Source organism: Melopsittacus undulatus, chromosome 2 (genome assembly GCF_012275295.1).
Source record: "Melopsittacus undulatus isolate bMelUnd1 chromosome 2, bMelUnd1.mat.Z, whole genome shotgun sequence".
Lineage (NCBI taxonomy): Eukaryota > Metazoa > Chordata > Aves > Psittaciformes > Psittaculidae > Melopsittacus > Melopsittacus undulatus.
The window spans coordinates 12,551,592-12,574,801 of record NC_047528.1 but is presented as its reverse complement, the minus strand read 5'-3'; the positions used below and the strand labels follow the sequence as shown (position 1 = coordinate 12,574,801).

Sequence of the window (23,210 nt, the reverse complement as noted above, 5' to 3'; positions counted from 1 at the left end):
TTTTAGAGCTAATAAATAGGATTAAAGACTGCTGTCTCTGTAGCAAAGGATGATCAAAATGATAATTGGATTCTATTCTGTTTCAAAAAGGTTCTAATAAACCTATTTTACTCCTTCTCCTTCCTTAATTCAAAACATTTCAGGGAAGGAACAGTGGATTAGTATCCTTTGACACTTATCAGTGGTGAATTTTAATTAATCTTTTTGTAAAAAGTAAAAAAGGTGATTCTTCATAATTTGTCTTTAAGGTTTCACTGCTATATTATTGTCAAATCACATTTCAGTATCAAGTGCAGGCTACTTAATTTAGAAAAAAAAATGACCTTAAAAATTAAATCTGAGAAGAATGGGAAGCAAAATGTAAAAGCGGACAAGGGAAAAAATCCATAAAATTAATTGTATCTTGTCTAAATATGATTTATGGCATCACTATACAGTGTAGCATAGGGACTTACATAGCTTTGCTTTATTGTAGTTCAGCTTTTATTTTTTCCTTGAGTCTTGTATGATTGCAGCTCCACTAGATCTCTAGGTAAGTAACCTCACTGAAGCATACTCATGAGAAATGTTCTTCAGTCATTTACTTTAGGAGTTTCAGATTTTGGTTTTGTTTACACGGTATTAATCCTAAAGGTCATGAAGCTACATAGAAGTGAAAATTAACACATTTTTTTCTGTTCTAAAATGACAAACCCTTGAATTTATTAAATGTTAAAGCTGAAGCCCTGGCAGACAGCTAAACAATCATCGCTCCTTTCTGACAGAGAACTACAGTCCTAAAAGGAACATGGCAACTCTTACAGGGCATTTAGGCAAAGCCCTGCTTGCAAATGTTGTACATCCTTTCCCAGGCTGGGTAGTGGTTCTGGCTCTCTCAAAGTACTTGGTGGTTGGAAGCCCTTTGGCAGGCATGGGCACTTAAAGACCTCTCTCTGTGTTAGAAAAAGTCTTAACTAAGTAGATGGATTGCTCTTCCTCAGTGATGGATGGATTTTTAAGACATACCTCTCCAGAGAAGGCTTTCTATATGTTAATGTAGTGACTGCTAGCACTCCTGCTGGGAGTCCCCTATTGAGTCTATGATCAGAAATCATGGAGGATACAATGCTGTTGTTTACTCCTGAGAAGTATTTAACCAGGAGTAAGGAGCTTTGATCATCCTGATTAACAGGTCTGGGTTGGGCATTTCTGCAGCCAAAAAAAAAAAGGAGTTTCCTTTCTAGGCTAGACATGTTAAAATGCAAAGATGTTACCTTTGATTTAAACCAGGAGTGATTTACCAGAGGCTTAAGATTAAATAATGTGCTCAAACTAAATCACTAATATGAGACTGCATTTTTTTTTTCCCCTGGAAAAAGAAAAACACCCCTATTCTCTAACTCTGTGAAAAAATGGTGGTTTATTATTTGAGGTTTATAAACATTGTGGTGGAGATAACAGAATTTCATTCCAGTGAAAAATGTACTTCTATTCACTTCAGATGTGAAACCACTCACTGCTTTCAGCAGAGAGACAGAAAAAAATACTAGCTTCAAAAGTGAATGGGGCAGAGGAAGGACATGTCAGCTCTCAGATTCCCTAGTGCAATCTGATGATATATCTCCCATCTTGCCTTAAACAAATACACATCAATACTTCAGTCACATTATTTTTCTAAAAATATTTTCATAGAAAACATAATTGCATTAAGAAAATGACTCTGCATCAGAGTTCTGAAGTACTGGGATTTTTTTCCAACAAACAAGGCTGAAATTTTGCTATAATATGTCACACCTTCCAACAATCTGCTTTAGCAGCTGACAGGAATGTAAGACCTTTCTTTCCTTTTGGTGCAAGTTTTGTTTTCCTATCAATATGCTCTTTGATCAATGCTCTGAGGACACCGTATCATTAGTATGACAATACCCTTTGTAGAACAGTAATAGTTTTCATCAATATACTGTCAGCATCAGACAAATGAAAGGACATTCCTACAGTGTTTACAAATTATAACAGCTTATACACAGCATAAGTCCTGATATAAAACTGTTTTTCATTCTGAGCTCGGAGGAAAAGAAAGTCAGATGCATATGGAAGATTATCTAATGAATCTTATACATATTATCAGCTACATTTCTATTTCACTAAAAGCTCTTCCTATCCATGAGGAAAAGAGTAATCGCTCAATCAAAGGATTTGCAAACACATTTGCTGGTGGATTATTTGGCTCAGAAATTAATACTTTCCTTAAAATGCCTCACATTCATCTGTTCTCCTTTTTGTGTGTGTGTGTGTTTGGGAAAAAAGCCAGAGGCTGGTTATGATGGAAACTGAAATGTTTTATTTATTCACATAACACTTGCTGCACACAGCAGGAACATAGACTTCTCCTCCTTCCTGCCAATATCTCTCAGTCACAGAGAGACCACCTGCATCGTATGCCTGCATATTTTAATAAGAAAATACCACAGCAAAAGGGTTTTTAGCTTCATAAACAAAAGGTAAACAAAGAGACAAGAAAAGGGGCTGGGATAGAATTAGGGATAATTGAAGAAAAAATCCTACATTTTTGGTTTATTAGAAACTGAGGGAAAGATGGTGATGGATGAATGGATGGAGAAAGGATGGAGAGAGTCACCAAGGTGATAGTTTGGAGATTACTGTATTTAAGAAAAACTCATTATAATCACATATAGAGATAGATACTGTTCATGCACAGACTCTGAGAAAATAGGCACATGACCTTAGTGTCTCTGCAGAAAAGTGTCTCTAGGAGCATGGAAGAAAACAGATGAGTGCTACTGCCTTGGAGTCAATAAGCATGTTGGCTTAAGATCACTAGCAACAAAGATTTCAGCAGGAATTATTAGGAAAGAACAATCGAGTTATGACAGCAAATTGACACAGGGTAAAATTTGACATAACTAAAGTAGATGGAACAAGATTAAATTGTTATAGCAATTAATAAGAAGAAACATTTTCTAGAGGAAATAAATTCAGATTTGATCTTCCATGGGTTTTGAGCATGCTTTTCATGCTGAAATTCACATGCCTGGTTAAACAGGTTTCACACAGAAATTTAAGATGGTTAAGAAACAGGTTGAACAGGAGGAAAAAAAAAATTTTTGGAAGAGAAATTTTTCTTTGTGCTATTATCTTTTTTTTTTTCTTAATAACCAGGATGCAAAAAGAAATTTTATGAAATAATCAGTTCATTGACACAGCAAGATCAGCATATCAAACAGGAGGGCTTTGATGACACTAAACACCACACTCTCACTGTCTGATTCCCACTATACTCAGATATTTCAACCTGAAACTAAATCTCACCTGAAATCTTGACTTACTCAGATGTAAGTGCCTGTTATGACCTGACATGATTGAGGGACAAAATCCCAGCTGTTTTTCACATCAAGAGTGTGACTTAGAAACCAATAGTTCCCAATTGTCCCCACTTGTGGCTTTGGTTTGTAAAATTAAGCAGTCTGAGCACACGAACTTCAGCTGATACTAAATTGTGAGGGATGCTTTAGGAAAACACTGGTTTTCAGCTACAAATATGCATCCAGTCTGTTGAATGGGACTAGGACTATTCCAAAGAGAAATGCAGAATTAGACAAGTGGACAGTGTCAACTTTTTGCTTCTCCTATCAACCCATACTACCTGCTCATATAGAAATAGCTGTAAGGTATACCCAGACAGCTGCACTGGGCTGATGAATGTGACACAAGACCTGTGAGAGGACCTAACCACTTGCAGCTGAGACACAGATGTTTGCAGTAGATGTTGTGACTCCCTGAAGCCTAGATGTGAGCAAGGATGGCATTGCAGGACTCTCAAAGCGTGGCAGGAGTTTGTGTGGGTAGCTGTTAGAAGCAGTCTAAAGAATTATGGGATACAAAGTCTGCTAATGATGGTGGTGGTGAGCATCAAGTGTGTTGCTGGTCTTTGAAAGCTTGTCAGAAATCAATTGACCATAAGCTTCACTGAATACTTTATGCACATGAAACTATTGTTAAAATCCCCAACAGACTAATGATGAAAAAAAACTACATTGAAAATTAATTTGAATTTGAAAGGGTATCAGATATCTGTGTGGATTATATTTTAGAAATTTTTATTAGTGCTATTTCTATAATGCTCTTTTTGTTAATGACAGCATAACCCAGTAAACTAGGTTGAGAATTTTCACAAAACCATAGAAGCATGAATAAGAATGTAAATTTTCTTCTTTAAGGCTTGAGACTGGATTTAGAATGACATTGGAAGGCTGCAAAATACTCAGTAATTATTGTTTTCACATTATATTTCCAAGTATTTATTTCCATTGTAAAAATATTTGCAAACTACTCAAAGCTATTGTTCAGCAGTCACACTTACAAATGGAAACATTCTTAATACATTTGTGTAAATAAAAATGCTTTAGCTCACAAAGATCAGTCCTATCATCAATTTTGTTCTTCTGTTACCACTGAATTACATACCAGGGAGAGTAGTTCTCTGACAAAGAAAGTGCTGTTTTATCTGAAAGGATTAAAGTTTATAGTGGTTGAATATGGGATGGTGGTGTGAACAGAAAGGTATTCCCTGAGACCAAGTGCTTTGATGGTGTTTGGAAGTCAGGAGTGCCTTCTCTTAATCAGTGTTGACCGAGAGATAAGAAAAAGTGCTGATGAAGGTGAACTAAATCAGGATGAAAGCCCCCTGCAAATGAGAATGACAAACTTCAGGTTCCTTTGGGCTCTATGTGATTCAGAGAAGAAGACTGAGTAGAATAGGATGTTTAGGAGCTGCTCATATGGGGATTTTGGCAGGATTTTAAAGAAGTATCCTTTATTTTACAGTATTTTGATTAAAAAGAAGCCATTTTTTTCCTTCCTGCTGGTTTATGCACAGAAAGCTTGTGAGAGTGACCACAATCTTTGCTTTGAGTGGAAGGATAAAGAAGTAGGAAATCCTGTCACCGTTGTTTTGATATAAAAAAGGGAGGTTTATTCTGCCTGCCATATTATTTTCCCCTTTTCTTAATTCTTGAAGATAAATGAAAAATATTAGTAGTCCATATACTTTCACTGCTCTGATGTCTTATAGACAAAATATTAATTCATAAATTTCTGGTCCCACCCACCATAGGTCTCAGATAGTATTTACAGACAGCTGAGGACATACTGGTTTAGATTGTGGAAACTCTCATCTCTCCTTATCACCAGCTACAATTTTACCTTGACCCACCAGGGCAAGGACATGTATTTGTTCCCCCTATCACATGTAAAATCAGTGAACAAAGACTTCCATCAAGATAGAGATAATGAGAAGGGGAAACTCTAATTTTCAGTCTGTTGCATAGCAGATTCTCACAAATAAATATCTTGATGCTGTGGCTAGAAATGGTTTAAAACTGCTGCAGTGGACCCTGGAGTCTTGATGCTGAAGGAGCTGAGCAGTTAAGGCAGGAAATGTTACAACTGTTATACAGCCTTCAGGATTTTACTGAAGTCTTGGAGCAGTTAACACAGTGTCTGGATCTTAATAAAAATGAATACCAGACAGCTTACACCTGGAGCTCTTTAAATAGCAATTATAGAGTAAAAAAAACCCAAAAGTCAATTGTGTGGCCATTTTTGGTGGGGAGGAAGAATCAGTAGTCAGTAGTTTGATGAGGCAATGCACACATTTATTTTTCTCAGTTATCTATCTATTTTTTTATGTTACCTTTCATAATAAAGTAAATTGTTGGAAGACTTTAAAAAAATACAGCAATCAGGGAAGCACTGGGGTTAGTTAAAAGCTTTCCAAACTTTAACACCTAGTAAATGGGTAAAAGAAAAGTGTAACTTATTGAAGTGGTTAGAAATTTTCCCCTTGAAATTGTTTTGTGTGCATACTGGAAAAAAAGAACTTTAAAGATGCAAATTGAGTGAAGCTGCACTGACTCATTTAGCCTGTAGCCCCTCAGAGTGTTCTGATTGGAGCAATCTCTTCATTAAACATTAGCTTGGGTATGGAATTTCAGTATCCTCTAATGCAGATTACAAAGAATCAGGATATGTGTTTGTAAATAGCTGAAACCTTTATTTCTCCATGAATGGCTGTAGGTTCTCTCATTTCCCCTTGTTTTCTCTTGTTCCTCTATAATAGATGTACAAGCATCTAATTAATGAAGAAAATGGATATGAGTTATTGCTGTAGTAAAACCACTTTAGCAAGCAGAATGCCATCCACTTTATATGCATATTTTATATTATCCCCCTAGATAAAATAATTTTATTTAAATATTGTTGACCTAATTAAAAACAAGATTATGTTTGGCCATGTCCCTTGGCAAAGCATAAAATTATTTGTATTTTCTTCAGATTTTCAAACATTTATAATGGTGCAATTCTTATATGCATTGCAATATGCTAAGACTTATCATTAAAGTACTGTAAGCTACTTCCAGCTCTATTTAAGCTAATCTATGCAAACTATCTTAAGGCAGTCTTTTTTTGAAAGGAGCTAAACTGGGTTTCTCATTTTATCCTTGTCGTTTGTTGCGCAGTAACTTTTGTGCATGAAAATACACCACTCTTGCTGGTGAACAGGTGTACACATATGCATATATAATTTCAAGTGGCTGTCACTAAAAGTCAGTTTTTGCTAACAAATGTGGCTTCTGCTTTAAGCACAGGCAATAAGTATGATTTCTGCAGTGCTGCTGAACAGTAAAGGCTGGACACTATCAATATGTTAGAATTAACATGGTCTCTTGGAGTGCTTTTTAATCTGTATGAGTAGGCTGGTCATTATTGGTTTAAACGATGCTTCATATTAATGCCTTTATTCAGACTAGTATGTCAGCACATAGTTTGCTTTAAGGACTCTGCTAACAACATTAATGTCAATGATGATACAAAGGTCCTAAAATTTAAATATCTGCTAAGATCTTAAACTGAATCAGAGCCTAACTGCAAATGGGACAGAGGATAAAATCAAGAATCTATTACCTACAGAAATTAAACAAACAAAAAGATGTAAATTACTCTAAATTTTCTCTGGTACACTCAAGTAAGAGACATCAATTGCTACCTTTGAACATTTAGCATCACTTTGTTAATTGGCACATTGTCATTCTGCCCAGCTATTTTGGTTCCAAATGTGCTTGGTCTTGTGTAAAGAAAAAAGCTAAAAGTGTTCCTCAGATGATATTTCAGGGTAAGTATCGCAGAGAGTAGGAAAGACTATTTAAGATCTTTTCTGCTCTGCACTGTAGTCCAAAAGTACTTTTAAAAGCTTTTATAAAATCCATTTAGTTTAGGACAGTATATCATAGAATCATAGACTCATAGAATAGTTAGGATTGGAAAGGACCTTAAGATCATCTACTTCCAATCCCCTGCCATAGGCAGGGACACATCACACTAAACCATATCACCCAAGGCTTCATCCAACCTGGTCTTGAACACTGCCAGGGATGGAACATTCACTACCTCCCTGGGCAACCCATTCCAGTACCTCACCACCCTAACAGTAAAGAATTTCTTCCTTATATCCAGTCTAAACCTCTGCTGTTTAAGTTTCAACCCATTACCCCTTGTCCTATCACTACAGTCCCTAATGAATAGTCCCTCCCCAGCATCCCTGTAGGCCCCCTTCAGATACTGGAAGGCTGCTATGAGGTCTCCATGCAGCCTTCTCTTCTCCAGGCTGAACAGCCCCAGCTTTCTCAGCCTGTCTTCATACGGGAGGTGCTCCAGACCCCTGATCATCCTCGTGGCCTTCCTCTGGACTTGTTCTAACAGTTCCATGTCCTTTTTATCTGTAAACATGCTGAAATTACAAAAATATTCTTTCGTATTTTTACAATCCATATTATACTCTTGATCCATTTAAAATTAAAATTATTTAAATATATTAATATTTTCAATAATTATTGTTTTTTCTTTTTTTTTGCACACTATTTCAATGCCAGAAATATTTTGCTACTTAGGAAGGGTTCCTGCTGTTTAAGGAAAAGTCTTTTATCACAGATTTTTTTCCATGTTCCTAAGTGACAGTAATGAATTATTAACTTACTCGATTTTCCTCTGACGATTTAGAAATAATAAAGTGCTTGTAGGTCCTCATAAATCCCTCAGAAAAAGAAAAATACATGGAATAACTTTAGTTACTTTAAGATATTTCCATTTGCTAGCTAGAAAAGCAATATTAGTACTTGAAAGAAGACTTGATATTCAAGAGGTAAAGTTCAAACAGACCGGGTGCTCAAGTGGGCAGAACTTTAGCTAGTTGTAAAATGACATGATTTCACAGAATCATAGAATAGTTAGGGTCCATTCTATGATTCTATGGAAATTTGTGTTTTCCACAAAAAGGACCTTCAGATCACCTAGTTCCAACCAGGGACGCCTCACAGTAGACCAGGCTGCTCAAGGCCCTGTTCAGCCTTGCCTTGAACACTGCCAGGGTTGAAGCTTTCACAGCTTCTTTGTGCACCCAGTTCCAATGCCTCACTGGAACTCGTTCAACTACACAGATCTGTTTTTCTTTTTACTAAGTTAAGACACAGCTCAAAATGGCCAAACTATGGTGTGCATAAAGTGTTAACATGAACTTCAGCAGTATGAACAGCAGAAACTTTAATTTTATTGAAATGAGATTCTTGTAAATTTAAGACCATTAATTAGATGTTTACATGGGAAGTTTTCATATGCTCAAGGCGACAGTTAAAGCATTATTATTGTAAGCTCTGTAACAACGTCCAAATTGACTATAGCAACATTACTAGAATATTAACTGCAAGTGGTATTTCCATGTAACACAGCAATGAAATTCAATCTTACCCACCTACCTGTAAGATTATATTGCTAGAGATACTGCTGTCATGTGAAGAGTTGTGTCAATATGAACAACTCACCCCCAACACAAGAGGGACACGGAGCTCTTGGAGGGAGTCCAGAGGAGGCCACAAAGATGATCAGAGGGCTGGAGCATCTCTCCTATGAAATCAGGCTGAGACAGCTGGGCTTGTTCAGCCTGGAGAAGAGAAGGCTCAGGGGACACCTTAGAGCAGCGTCCAGTACCTAAAGGGCCCACAAGAATACTGGAGAGGGACTTTTACAAGGGCATATAGGGACAGAACAAGGGGGAATGGTTTTAAATTTGAAGAGGGTAGATTTAAGTAAGATGCAAGGAAGAAGTTCTTTACTGTGAGAGTGGTGAGACACTGGCACAGGGTGCCCAGAGAAGCTGTGGCTACCCCATCCATGGCAGTGTTCAAGGCCAGGCTGGATGGGGCTTGGAGCAACCTGGCCTAGTGGAAGGTATCCCTACCCATAGCAGGGAGGTTGGAACCATATGATCTTTAAGGTCCCTTCCAATCCAAACTGTTCTCTGATTCTAAGTTACTTCTGAGAATGGGAAAAGAATAGTTTGATCATGTGAGGTTTAGATTATTTTAGCTCTTGAAACAGAGATGTTTTCCCGAGATGTCTGTGGAACTGTCAGCATTTAGAAGCTTGTTAGACCGTATGCAACAAATATTGCATGGATTAGCATAGTGATAAAAATTATACAATAATATAATTGTGCTTTGTAGTAAGAAGTCCCTGCCAGCTCTCTGGTTATTCAAACCAGGGATCATCATGCTGTGAGCAATAAGGGCATTCCTTATTTCTTTGTTTAGTTCTGCAATAATTCTGAATTTACTCTTGGAAATTTCATCACTTTCTTCTATTATCTCCACTGACAATTAGATCTCTCATGAAAGATCTAAATAATCTATCGCGAAAGATCTAAATCATCTGTCACTACATCCAGAAAGAAAGCAAAGGATGGAGGCAAAAAGCTGTCTCATAGCTACATTTTGTTTCTCAACTACTTCACACTTTGAAACAGGAGCTTTTAAGTGGATAAATCTGTGTGATAGAACAGACTTCACAAAAAATGTGAGAAGTGAATGTGCACACCTGACAACCAACCTTTTTTCTCTAGTCCCATGACACTGCTCTAATGTAGCTGTGATATAGTGGCATTTCTATATATTTCAATATAGATTTCTATATTGTTTGCATCCAACACACTTCCTGACTGCATCCTCGATGAGTGGTGTGCTTAAGAGCCAGTAGCTCCTGGGAACATGTCGTTGCCTATTAAGACAAGCTGAGAATTCAGAAACCTGCATTATGAATAGCAGCGCAGACTAAAAGCTGTGATGTTTCTGCAACATATACAGAATTACCCCAGGAATATTTGATCTGGAAGACAGATTTTCTATAATGCTACCTTATTTCTTATCATTGACAATTTTCTCTTTGTTTCTCCTCTGACAGTAAATCCATAGGTTAATGATTATGCTGACAGGGTCTTGCGATCTTTACACTTTTTTTTTTTCGGGTGGGGATGTTAGAAAATATATCTAAAGATACTGTAAAGCTGACTAAGCTGTATTAGCTTCCTAACATCTTGTGAAAGGGCCAGTCTGACCTGTGGATGCAGACATCTTGCAGGAAGGAGAGACAATCGGTTAAGTGGAGATGCAGTTTAAAAGCATTGGCTCAGCTCAAAAATATTTCTAGACTGTAGGAATTGTAAATGGGATTTTGAACATAACGAACTAGGATATTATTGACACCAGTTTTCAGGTCAGTTGAATTCACTTTGCAGTCTCAAAAAGAATCTGGTACTATGGCTGAAAAACTAGGCAAAATGACCTATTTTATTCTAGTGTTACAAGATGAAATAGTCTTCTAACTGGGAAAAGGCAGTTAAAAAGTCGTGTTCCTTCAAGCGAACTTCATTGCCACTAACGGTGAAAAGGGTGCAAAGTTCTTACTAACAAACAATCTATTGATTAGGGTCATTTGAACCTCAAAAGCTTTAGTTTGCTTTGGAATACCTTGCACTTTAGCCACAACTGAAAAGATCTTGATTACAAGATGTAATAACAGTTCAGTAGGAAGTGCTTCTTTTTAAAAGTGACATATCTATCTACAGCTGTATCACTGTGCATGAAATAGAACAGATGGAATTACCCCAGTGACATAAGTTATGGGAAATATAACATCAGACACAATGTAATAATGATACAAGAAAAAAAAAAAATCAGTGTCATTATCTGTGCTATTCTGCCAGGCTACTCCCAAAGATAGTTCTTGTTTTAGACTGGCATGCTCCATCATGCACAATGAGATGGTCACAGACCTCTTTAGGAGAATCACTATATGCAAAATAGGGTGCCCTCAGGCTCAGCCCATTCCTTTAAGCACAGACCATCCATGCACAGCCTCTACCTCCTGCCTTTCAGTGTCTGAATTGCTTTTGTGATGATGGCGAGTTGTGATAGGCACTCAGTCCGGAGAGGACTATGGAGCCAGCAGGAACCAGTGAGAAGCACCTGGGGAGAAGATCCAGTTACTTATGCCATGATGCTGGATGACCTCATCATTTTGCACATTTGAACTGCTCTTGTATTGTGCTTGCTGCTGACAGCCACAAGCTCTCTGATGGGTAGCACACAGTACCCCTGAGCTCATACTTATTTACCATGGCATGTCTGAGTGCACATCATTACATCATGCAGGCAACACCACATACTCATAGATGATACAGATGATAAGTTGTGGATTGCTAATTTCAAGATATAAACTGTCATGGTTGCAGTGCCACACCACCAGTTGACAGTGGGTATTGCAGGGGATCTCACATTGGTCTAGAGGCAGCAGTAAATTGCTGTGTGGCATTAGCTCTGTAGCTGTCATACCTTCAGAACTGTGGCACAGCAGCTATGCAATCATTCCAAGGTCTCTGCTGCTGTAATTATAATCAAAAACTCTAATGTAAAAAACTGGGTCTTGTTTCCTATTTGAGAGAGTCAAAGCAACACTAGGGAGTTCATGTGGTACAAAACTCCAAGACTTCCTGGCTCTCCTCATATCAACAGCCTCAATATATATGCATCTTCTCTCACCAGCACCAAAACAAGAGCATAATACTTCTTAAATGACACAACCTTCCCCATTTTCCTAAATTCTGTTTGCTTTGTTCAACCTTTTTTATTCTTAATCTTTCTTTCCTAAATCTCTTTTCCAGCATATAGCCTTCTTAACTGCTGCCTCACCTCTCTTCTTCCCTAACCTTACCTACAAAGTGCATTATCAATGACATCGTCTGAACAAGGAACACAGAATACAGAACACAGGATGAAAAAGTTACTGGGTCAATTGGGATAACCCACTGCCAGACACGCATTTGTGTCCTATATTTACACAGACAGATTAATCTGAAAACCCCATTTTATAAGCTCCCTTCTCAGGATAGTGGAGTACTGAATCAACAGAGACCTCTCTGCTAACTATATAAGCACATCTCACTTTTGCACACAATATTTTCTATAGCTATTCAAAAGCACTTTGATCTCTTTTTAATGACTTTACTTGTATTCTCTGTATCTACTAGACCAGATGACTTCTTCCCAGGGACCTGGCAAGGCTAAGCTAGTATTTAAAGCCAGTAGTTTGAATGTGTCCTCACAGCAGATAGTGACAGATGGCATCAGTTTTGCCTGTCATTTTGTAGTTCACTATGTAGGTATCTCTCTTTCTCTCTCTTCTGAGGTCTGAGAACAGACAGTCAGGAATCAGAGGCAATGAAAAGAAAGTGGTTTTTCCTAGGGATAGAGAGGACTACATAGAGATTTCTTGAAACCTGATGAAAGATTACTGAACTAAAAGCAAACCTGAAGGGATGGATGAGCCTTCCAAGGACACAGTGATGGGGATAATCTGTTTATAGCTTCACTATTCTGTCTCCAAGTTTGCTTCATTTAAAAAATGTTCCTTGATTTATTTCACTTCTAAGAAAACATAGCTCCTATGGTTCAAAGACTTTTGGTGCTTTAGAGCTGCTCACTTTGATTTGAAGTTGCAGACATATCCTCAAAACCATGGCTGCCTCACGCTCCTGTCACATTTATATGGGTTCCTGCTGAATGGAGATTACTTTGAACTTGGAACCTTTGCAGTGCTCCTATATAGTTTACTGGATATGATTATAACATTATTTATAAGCTGCACAGAAGTAGAAGACTGTAAAGACCATTAAAGTGACATTTCTTTTAATTCAAGATTTCACACTTCCTCTCAGGGACAATCAGCAAAAGCAGATGATTTTATTTACGGCTTTTACTGAAAATGGAAAATGAAGCTGCCATTTAGCAGCAGGGCTGTGGAAGGGAACATGGGAAGAATGGAGTCTGCTACAGGGATGAGGTAAAAGCATTAATTTGAGAATGGGTTGTAGTTTAGAACCTAATAAAATGGAGGGATCGGCCTAGATAACATGTGATAACAAGAAATATCTGTATATTCAAGGTGTTGCTTCACAACTTCCAAGATCACATATGCACTTTTATTTAGAACTTCAAATACCATAGAATCATAGAATAGTTAGGGTTGGAAAGGACCTTAAGATCATCTACTTTCAATCCCCTGCCATGGGCAGGGACACCTCACACTAAACCATGTCACCCAAGGCTTCATCCAACCTGGCCTTGAACACTGCCAGGGATGGAATATTCACAACCTCCCTGGGAAACCCATTCCAGTACCTCACCACCGTTACAGTAAAGAACTTCCTTCTTATATCCAATCTAAACTTCCCCTGTTTAAGTTTCAACCCGTTACCCCTTGTCCTATCACTACAGTCCCTAATGAAGAGTCCCTCTCCAGCATCCCTCTGTAGCCCCCCTTCAGATACTGGAAGGCTGCTATGAGACCACACAGTCTTCTCCAGGCTGAACAGCCCCAACTTTCTCAGCCTGTCTTCATACAGGAGGTGCTCCAGTCCCCTGATCATCCTCGTGGCCTCCTCTGGACTTGTTCCAACAGTTCCATGTCCTTTTTATGTTGAGGACACCAGAACTGCACACAATACTCCAGGTGAGGTCTGACAAGAGCAGAGTAGAGGGTCAGGATCATCTCCTTACACCTGCTGGTCACGCTTCTTTGGAATCTATGTAACCTATCAAATCTAATGATATTCCTACTCAGATTCAAACTGTTGGTGTGAATTGGGAGATAACTAGAGAAAATGAGCTCAATTCAGTATCCTTTTATAATTCAGGAATATTACCTTTTTGTGTCTTTTAGCACTAATCTTCCACAGCTGTTCCTCATACTCAGAAAAGGGGCCTTTCAGTACTTAAAAGGTACTTAAAGAAAGATGGGGGAAGACTTTTTAACAGGGTCTGTAGTGATAGGACAAGGAGTAATGGTTTTAATCTAACAGTGGGCAGAAGCAGACTAGGTATAGGGAAGAAATTTTTTTACAGTGAGTATGTTGAAATACTGAAACATGTTACCCAGAGAGATGGTAAATGTGCCATCCCTGGAGACATTCAAGGTCAGATTGCACAGGGCTCTGAGCATCCCGATCTACCTGAAGATAGAATCACAGAATAATTTAGGTTGCAAAAGACCTTTAAGATCATTAAGCCCAAGAATAAACAATGGCTGGATGATGTCCCTGCTCATTGCTGGAGGGTTGGACTAGATGATTTTTAAAGGTCCCTTCCAATACAAACCATTTTATGATTCTATGAAAATAGGAGCAGTTAATGGAAAAGAAGAAAACTGACTTAATTTATGACAAAAAGCTATGGGTTCTGTCTCATACAAAGGGAGATATAATGACTGCAGAATAAATGCTCAGGAATCTGAGTGTCGCTACATTTGTAATCCAAGCAGGAAGACACATTCTATGCCTGGAGTCTGAACAAATGGACAGCCTTCCTCCTCAGTTGTTCAGCTGTGACACAAGCAGTAGATAAGGCAGTTTGTTAATCAGTTGGTCTTACTGCCGAACATGAAATAAGTATAGATTTGCCGTAATTATTGCAAAGGAGACATTAGTGATCACTATACCTGTGTGAAGAGTTTGGGACCTCTGAGTCATTCATGAACAATGGTACCTTGATTGCTCTTTCACCGACTCCTGTTTCTTCCTAATTGGGATTTGCATCTAAAAGCTCTTCTTGGTCAGGCTCAAATTAGATGTATTTATAATTTGTCTCTCCATATTTGGTGTTTATTTAATCAACAAATAATGATTTTCTAAATTATTAAGCATGTCTTACCTCAAGACTTGCTAACTGTTAAACAAATGAATTCATTAAGAGGGAGATTATTGCCAGCCTTGCAAAGATATGCAAATACCAGTGAAACTTTCTTATTACTTTCCAAGCAATTTCTTGCAAGGACCAGGCACTTTTGTGAGTTTTGCACAAGGAGGACAGCGGGTATTAGAAAAGAGTGGGGAAGGACAATTTGGGATGGAGAAGGTGACAGAGGTTCTTTTGCAGCCTGTGCTTCCTCAGGAGCAATTCAAGCTGTCTTCTGAACTACTGTAAAATTTGGGCAATATCACTCAGAAGTTACAATCAGATTGCAAACTAACTAGAGCATCAATGACTAAGTAGTATTGAAATTATCAAAGAATAAAGTACTACACACTAGATCCCTTAGGCAATAAAATGATAAAAAATAAAAACCAAAGGCTGAGATGAAAGATTTGTGCTCCCATTTGACTATAAAGGAACCTTATTGCTGCAAGCTAATAACACATAGTCTATAGTTATTTTAATCTCAAAATGAGAATGTTTATGTGGTCAATATTACACATCATTAAAAAAGGAAGCCCACAATTAACAAGAAAGGAAGTGGTTTCTAATCAAGATATAGGTTTAATCCCATTAGACATTTTTTTCTTAACATAAAAAGGACATGGAACTGTTAGAACAAGTCCAGAGGAGGTCCACAAGGATGATCAGGTGACAGGAGCACCTCCCATATGAAGACAGGCTGAGAAAGTTGGGGCTGTTCAGCCTGGAGAAGAGAAAGCTGCATGGAGACCTCACAGCAGCCTTCCAGTATCTGAAGGGGGCCTATAAGGATGCTGGTGAGAGACTCTTCATTAGGGACTGTAGTGATAGGACAAAGGGTAACGGGTTCAACCTTAAACAGGGGAAGTTTAGATTGGATATAAGGAGGAAGTTCTTTACTGTGAGGGTGGTAAGGCACTGGAACAGGTTGCCCAAAGAAGGGGTAAATGCTCCTTCTCTGGAACTGTTCAAGTCCTGGTTGTACGGAGCCTTGGGCAACATGGTCTAGTGTGAGGTGTTCCTGCCCATGGCAGGGGTGTGGAACTTGATGATCTTCAGGTCTTTTTCCACCCTAACTATTCAATGATTCTATGATACAGTGCTTGAAATCTTGGTTAGTCTCAGCTGCACTTTAAATCTCACAATTGTGTGATTCGTCAAGTTTTTACTTTTTCTTCCTTTTTAGCTTAGCTTTAATCCAATTCTGAATTGTTTTCCCTTTAAAGATGGAATCATCTAACTCTAAGAACACTTCTAGAAGGCTAGTCTTTCCTGGAACACACATTACTTACCAAACATTTGCTTCTGCTTTGACTATAGAAATCTAACCAGGCTGTAGGCAGGACAGAAGTCCAACAGACCACTGAAGACATTGATTTCCATGCTCAACTTTTGGGGTAGATACATTATAAAGGAAATATATGGCTGATGCTCTCCCTAAATTTCAAACCCAATCATAATTCACTAGCTCCCTACTTGATTCTTCATTATCACATGAAAAATGTAGACCAACAAGAAATTACTGAATGCAGCACTGGCTTTGCACCACATTCTTAGCCATGATGGCAGAAATGTATGTTTAAAATAAAAGTTAGACGAATTTCCTTTCCATGTATGCAATAATTTGCATGACAAAAAATAGACAATATTCTAAAATAATATTCTAGTATCAGATGCTTAAGGTTTAGATGATATTCAAGTGTTCTAGAGATAACATTCTTGTAGTTAACTCTGTAGAATTAACCCAGCCTAATTTGCTACAGAATGTTACTTTTTCCCCACCCTAGACTTCCAGAATTCCATGCGTCTTGAAAATACAAAGAGAGCATATTTTGAAATGACTATGTAAAAAAAAATATCTTAATACTCAACTTTCTACATTGCTGGACATTTAAAAAATGTAAAATATCTACAGTCTTGAACACTCTAAGACCTAAAGTACTGTTTGGGTATTTGGTCATAGTACTCACTATGAGAATGGCATGAATGGAGAAGAGTAAATTCTGTGATCAAAAATAGGGACTTTAAAAATTAATTTGGTAGGTATTGTCTGACTAAGCTTTGTTGTAAGTTACAAAATCAACTTCAGAATTAATGCCAAGCCTAACCTCCTCTCTTTACAGCTTATTTTACAGATCAATATTCCTATGCATGGAAATTTGTTTAAATAATTCATAGCTGCCTGAACAGAATTGCTGAACTGCTAGTGGAGTATTATTTTCATGTGCAAAAGGTCACCTGCTGGGCAAAAGCCACCATCTTCATCAGAAAATATAAAACATTAGGAATTTTAAAGGATTCCATTTAGATTAAGCCTGTGTTCATTGAAATTTAGAGGTTGAGTCTTGTTTCATTCAAGGCAATATGCCTCTCTAATTACTTTATTATAGAATTACCATTTCCATCTTTGTAAATGTCAAATGAATTAATCACCATGTCTAAACAATGAGTATCTTGGCAATTAAATAATGACTTGCATTTCACTGTATGTTGTTACACTACTTCTTGGTCTTCATGTTGGGACACTAGCCATAAGATTTCACCTAATTTGATTTAATTAATAGGAAACTGTTAAAATGAAATTCACAAATACAGAAATTCAATTTGAGTTTTCATATGCCTGATCAAAGACAGCTAATACATAGATAACTGCACTTGGAAACAGAACTACTTAAAAAGGAAACAGGGTGGACTGCTAAAAATACCTTGGAAAGCAGGACTATATTTAACCCAAATTTACTATTTTCAGGTCTGTAACTGATGAAGGAACTGTGTATATTTTTTTAGCAGATTTAAGAACTCTTTCTATTCCTAGTGTCACTGAATCTTACACTGTCATTCCACAATCACTCTGGATAATTTTCCATTGTAACTTTGAACCAAAGAATGGTATTTCCATCCAATTAACCTAAATTTAATATTAAGAGCTTATGACCGTCTTACGTTTTTATTGGCTTTCCAATGGCATGGGAGGGCAGATGACTTAATTCAGACAAAGTCTACTAAGACTTTAGGGTTTTTTTGTTTTTTCTTTTTTTGTTTTCGTTGTTTTTTAAGCAATTCTGAATCAGCAGATTGCTTTTGTTGGTTTCAGGTTTTTTTCATAGCACTTCAGCACGCTTGGTTTTGGAGAAAGCAATCTATAATGGTATTTACTTTCTTGTGAGCTACAGGCATAGGATGAGTTTTTGCAAAGCAACAGAATTTCACCAGTGTAGGATGCCGTGATTCCACAGAGTAAGCTCTGTCACTTTCCAGTGCATTTGACAGACCTTCTAATTAGTAGAATAGATTTGAACTCAATGCATATAGGGAGTGAAATTACTCACACATCACAGCACAAGAATTTGGATGTATACATGTATTATTTAAAATCAATATGTTAACACAGAAGAAAAATCATTTAATTTTAACATACTAGTAAAATTTTCTCCTAATGCATGCTGTTCAGGTTTGATGTATCCTAATTCATGAATGCAATAACTGCTTCCAATTTTTCTTTTATCTACCTGTCTTTAACACAGACACTTCCTCAGTTTCAAACTGGTAAAACACTGATAATTAAATCACTGGCATAATATCACTTTCTCATCATGACAAGTTTGATATTACAATTCTACTATAAAAGCCTGACATGCAAAATGTCTGCAATATGTACGATGAAGATGCAGTCAGAAAGAAGTGCAGTGGGTAATGTAGTGATAATGGATTTATCTGAGTGCTACAGACTACTCTGTCTGTGTCCCTCTCTGCTACTGGACAATCACCCTGTTAAAGAATATAAAAACCTAGTTCTGGCTTGTTGGCATGGACACTTGATTACTTTGAATTATGGAAAGCTCTGCTTCCAGCCCCACAGCATTTAGTCATTTAATTTATATCTAAGAGAATTCCTCTTAATGTAAAATATTTTCCCTCTGACCCTGCTCAAAACTGGTACTGCTACATCTTGTAGTTTAGCCAGACCACATGCACAGCATTCTGCTTCTATTTAATATTCCTGAATGATAGTAGAGCTTGAAGTCAGCATATAGGCCTGGAAAAACTACTGATGGAAAAATATTATGATCTTCATGTTCTTTGCTGTCTTTCTACCAAAGAGAGAATCCTGTGAATGTAGTTCACATATTTACTGCTACCCATCATGGGATAACTATGGTATCACCTGGGTTCTATTTAACCATAGTTTCTTGTGATAACTATTAATTTGAAACAATTCAACAGCTGATAAATGTACAGAGACCCATGAATTTGGAAAGTCAAGAAAGACAAAACTTGCAGCCGCTGGCTGTAGCTTTAGGACATCTGAAAAAAGTAATTCCGATACTTTATTTGATTTTCAGCTCTACATTTTGGCTAAAAAGGATAGCCCTTTTCCTTTCCCTTGCCTTATTTCCATCCTTAGACCGTCACTGTGCAGCAACCCTGGATTAAGAATTCATTCATGCAATAGCTAAGAATTTCCTGCTATGCTTTCATAATTATTTGATAAAAATATGTTGGGTTTTATTAGTTTTCTTTTAATTAATGTATTATAGGTAACAGACAAAGCCATCCACTTTCTCACTTAAACAAAATCTTACACCCTATATTATAAAAAGAGAAGGAAGATAGAGATGGGATTTATTGTCATACCTAGTTTTAAATGTATTATCTCTATAAAACACTGAAGCATTTTGATTCCAAATTCAAGCTCAAAATTAAAGGAAAGGAAAATGTTGTCTCCAGAATTCCAATGTCTTCAATGCACAGATGAATAACAGCTGTACTATTGGATAAGAAATAAAAAATGACACTGTAAGAAACTGATGAAGTGTTTGCTCAAATGTGAAAATAGAAGTCTCATCTTCATTTATTATTTTGAATAAAAAAAGACTAAGATTCACAGACTAAGAATCCTAATTTAAACTCCCAACAGCAGTGAATTTTGGCAGATCCAGCTGAGTAAACTGAATATATCGTTTCTATAAAGTTAACTCAGTTAACAGAGATATCTGTGGGTATAGAATAGTATATCTGTAACTGCACAGATAAAGGTGACAAATAAGTCATGTAGTGAAATCAAATAAATCATGTGCAGTAATGAACAAAGGACTAAATTTTATAGCACTTTAAGGAATATATCCAGCAAAGTGGATGAGATGCTGTTATGTTAGACATAACTGAACTAAACCCAAACAAATGACCATTAACCTGAAAGGTTGAAGCTAATAACATGCTATGAAAAGAACAGGTGCAGAAATACCAGGAAAAGGTACTGGTTGCTTTTAGATTGGATCTTTACAAAGCATTCATTAGCAAATGTTAGTTTTTTCTCTTTTTCTTCCTCACTTTCTGTAATTTCTAAATCTAAACATGCATTTAAGTGTCACAGGGCTCTTCAAAAAGAGAATACTTCTCAAATGTTGACAATTAATGAAAATTCTATTATCATTCATTATGAAAAGACAAAACAGAATGCCTAATTTCTAATTTATGTCTATAAAATACACAAGTTCACCGTATGAATTTTTGTTCTGAAGCCTCAGAATTTAGAACATGCATGTTAGAAATTTGTGTAGTAACTTAAATTCCTCCTAATATGTAAAGATAAATCCCTCACAGCATGAATTGACTGGATTTTTTGTGATAGCTGTCATGCAGCCACATATATAAAAAGGGGATGGAGGTGTGGGGAAATGAAAATGGAAAAGGGAAAGGAAGGTCCAAGGCTGCCTTTGGTCCTTTCAACCATTTATCTCCTCTTCAAGATTTGGGAACATATGTTCCCATCTCAGGAGTGCAGGTTGTCCGTACTTTTTCAACACCACACTTGTGGCATGGACCCAGAGAAAGTATAGGAATATTATGCATAACCAGTGATAGCTTGCTTCTCCTTGCTGCCATGTGAATTCAAGGGAAGGTTCCCTTGCCATGTGCTGTCATGCTAAAGACAGGTGGCTCCAAACCCTTTGAACCAGCAGGTAATGGCTACATTCATGGAACAGCAAACACCACTGGAATCATAGAATAGTTAGGGTTGGAAAGGACCTTAAGATCATCTACTTCCAATCCCCCCCCCTCCCCCCCCCAATGGACAGGGACACCTCACACTAAATCATATCACCCAAGGCTTCATCCAACCTGGCCTTGAACACCGCCAGGGATGGAGCATTCACAGCCTCCCTGGGAAACCCATTCCAGTGCCTCAGCACCCTTACGGTAAAGAATTTCTTCCTTATATCCAGCCTAAACCTCTGCTGTTTAAGTTTCAACCCATTACCCCTTGTCCTATCACTACAGTCCCTAATGAATAGTCCCTCACCAGCATCCCTTTAGGCCCCCTTCAGATACTGGAAGGCTGCTATGAGACCACACAGTCTTCTCCAGGCTGAGCAGCCCCAACTTTCTCAGTCATGATACTTCCATGTTTTGTTTTAGTTATTTCTACTAGTTTACTTTTTGCATTTTACTTGTCTCGATTAACAGTGACAGAAAAAATCTAAAACCTGAAGCCCAGGTGTGATTTATTCTGTACTCAGTGGGAGTTAGCTGTCAAAACTTTGCACACTAGTGCAAGCTCGTGATCATGTATCTGATGAAAGCTACTTCTGTAAAACCAGCACTAGTATTCTTAAACTTTAGTATGGAGAAAGAATATCCTTCTTCCCCTTTTGAAACTTATTTCATGTTTGACTGCCATTGGAAGGGTGCAACTCTACCTCTGAATTCATGGGTACTGACTTCCTCAGGTTGAAAAACATTTCAGATGCAAAAGAAATGGGCAATTTGAAGTCCAGGAAGGAGTGATGGGCTGAAATGAAGAATTCTGGAGCAAGCCGAAGACTGCTCGGAGATAGCTAGACAGATGGGCAGACTGGTATTTATACTGTACTATATGTACCTGTAAATATGAGGAAGATAAAAAAAAGTGTGGGGGCCCTCTATGAGAACTGTGAGAGCAGCTGTCCAAACTTGGTACTTATTCATGCTACTAATGTGAGTGTCTCAGTGCTGGCATATCTTGAAACTTTCTCTGACTTTTGATACCAAAAATGATAGAGAAAGTGCACTGTTACTAGCTCCCTCATCAGCCAGTAATTTTGGTACGAATGTTCCACTATCTAGGTGTGAATCCTCTCACTTGAACTTTCTGCCTCTCGCCACCCTCAAAAAAGATTGCCTAAAACACTGAATTCAGATATTCTTCATTTCACAGTGTGCATTCATAGTGCAGAAGTCTGCAACTTTGCCAGAGCTATCATTATACAGTGTGGTGCTGGAAAACAGCACATGCTGTCCAAAAGCAAATCAGAAAGAACTTAATTTCTCAACTTGTGATATAGGTGAAATAATTTTTGTAAATTCCACTGAGTTTACAGAATCTTTTCCCAATGACAATTCAACAAAATATGAAAAAGAGCATACCCTGAGGCTCCTGAGAAGCATAACAGAATCTCAGCCTGTAGAAGTTTTGAGCTGTGTACATATAATATAAGCTAATGGAGGCAGGGGGGAAGCAGAAGTAGTTTTAGCCTACTGTATTTGCAGTAACTTTAAAAATAATATCATCTATCTTTGGACTAGCACTCATTGTACACAATATTTAAGATAAGATTTTTAAATGTTCTTATGAAATAATTAAAAAATCCTCACAGAAAAATCTGAATAATCTACACAATTTGGCACTATCAGTAACAGCAATAGGAACATGATACCCTTAGTATTCATATACATTTCAGTTCAACTGACAAGGGAAAAATTACTTCTCTTCTAACATGTCTAAATCCTTGATGAACATCAGATAATATTACAATACATTCCTTGTTATTCCAGTCAGAAAAGTTGAAGGAGTGGGGCTCAGCACATACAGGACAATGCTGCTGTCTCCACAGCTTTAAGAAGATAAGTGTTAGATGACTATCTAAAGCAATAGTTTATCTCTAATGGTAGCGTTCAATAAATGCGTTAGAAAAGCAAAGAAATCTATCACAGTCTATTTCTAAAATTCACATTAGAGATTAAGGCCAAAAGCTCTTTTAAATGTTAATAAATATGTTCTTACAATTTGGATATTATTGTACAATTAAATATCTAATCCTTCGCTGAATCTTGTTA

The 23,210-nt window shown here is 37.4% G+C and overlaps 1 protein-coding gene across 1 annotated transcript in view; it reads right to left on the bottom strand.

The window, feature by feature from the left end:
* The window catches only part of CNTN5 (contactin 5), a 221,962-nt gene that overhangs the window by 64,346 nt on the left and 134,406 nt on the right, over window positions 1–23,210 (bottom strand). The gene's annotated exons all lie outside the window — the stretch shown is intronic.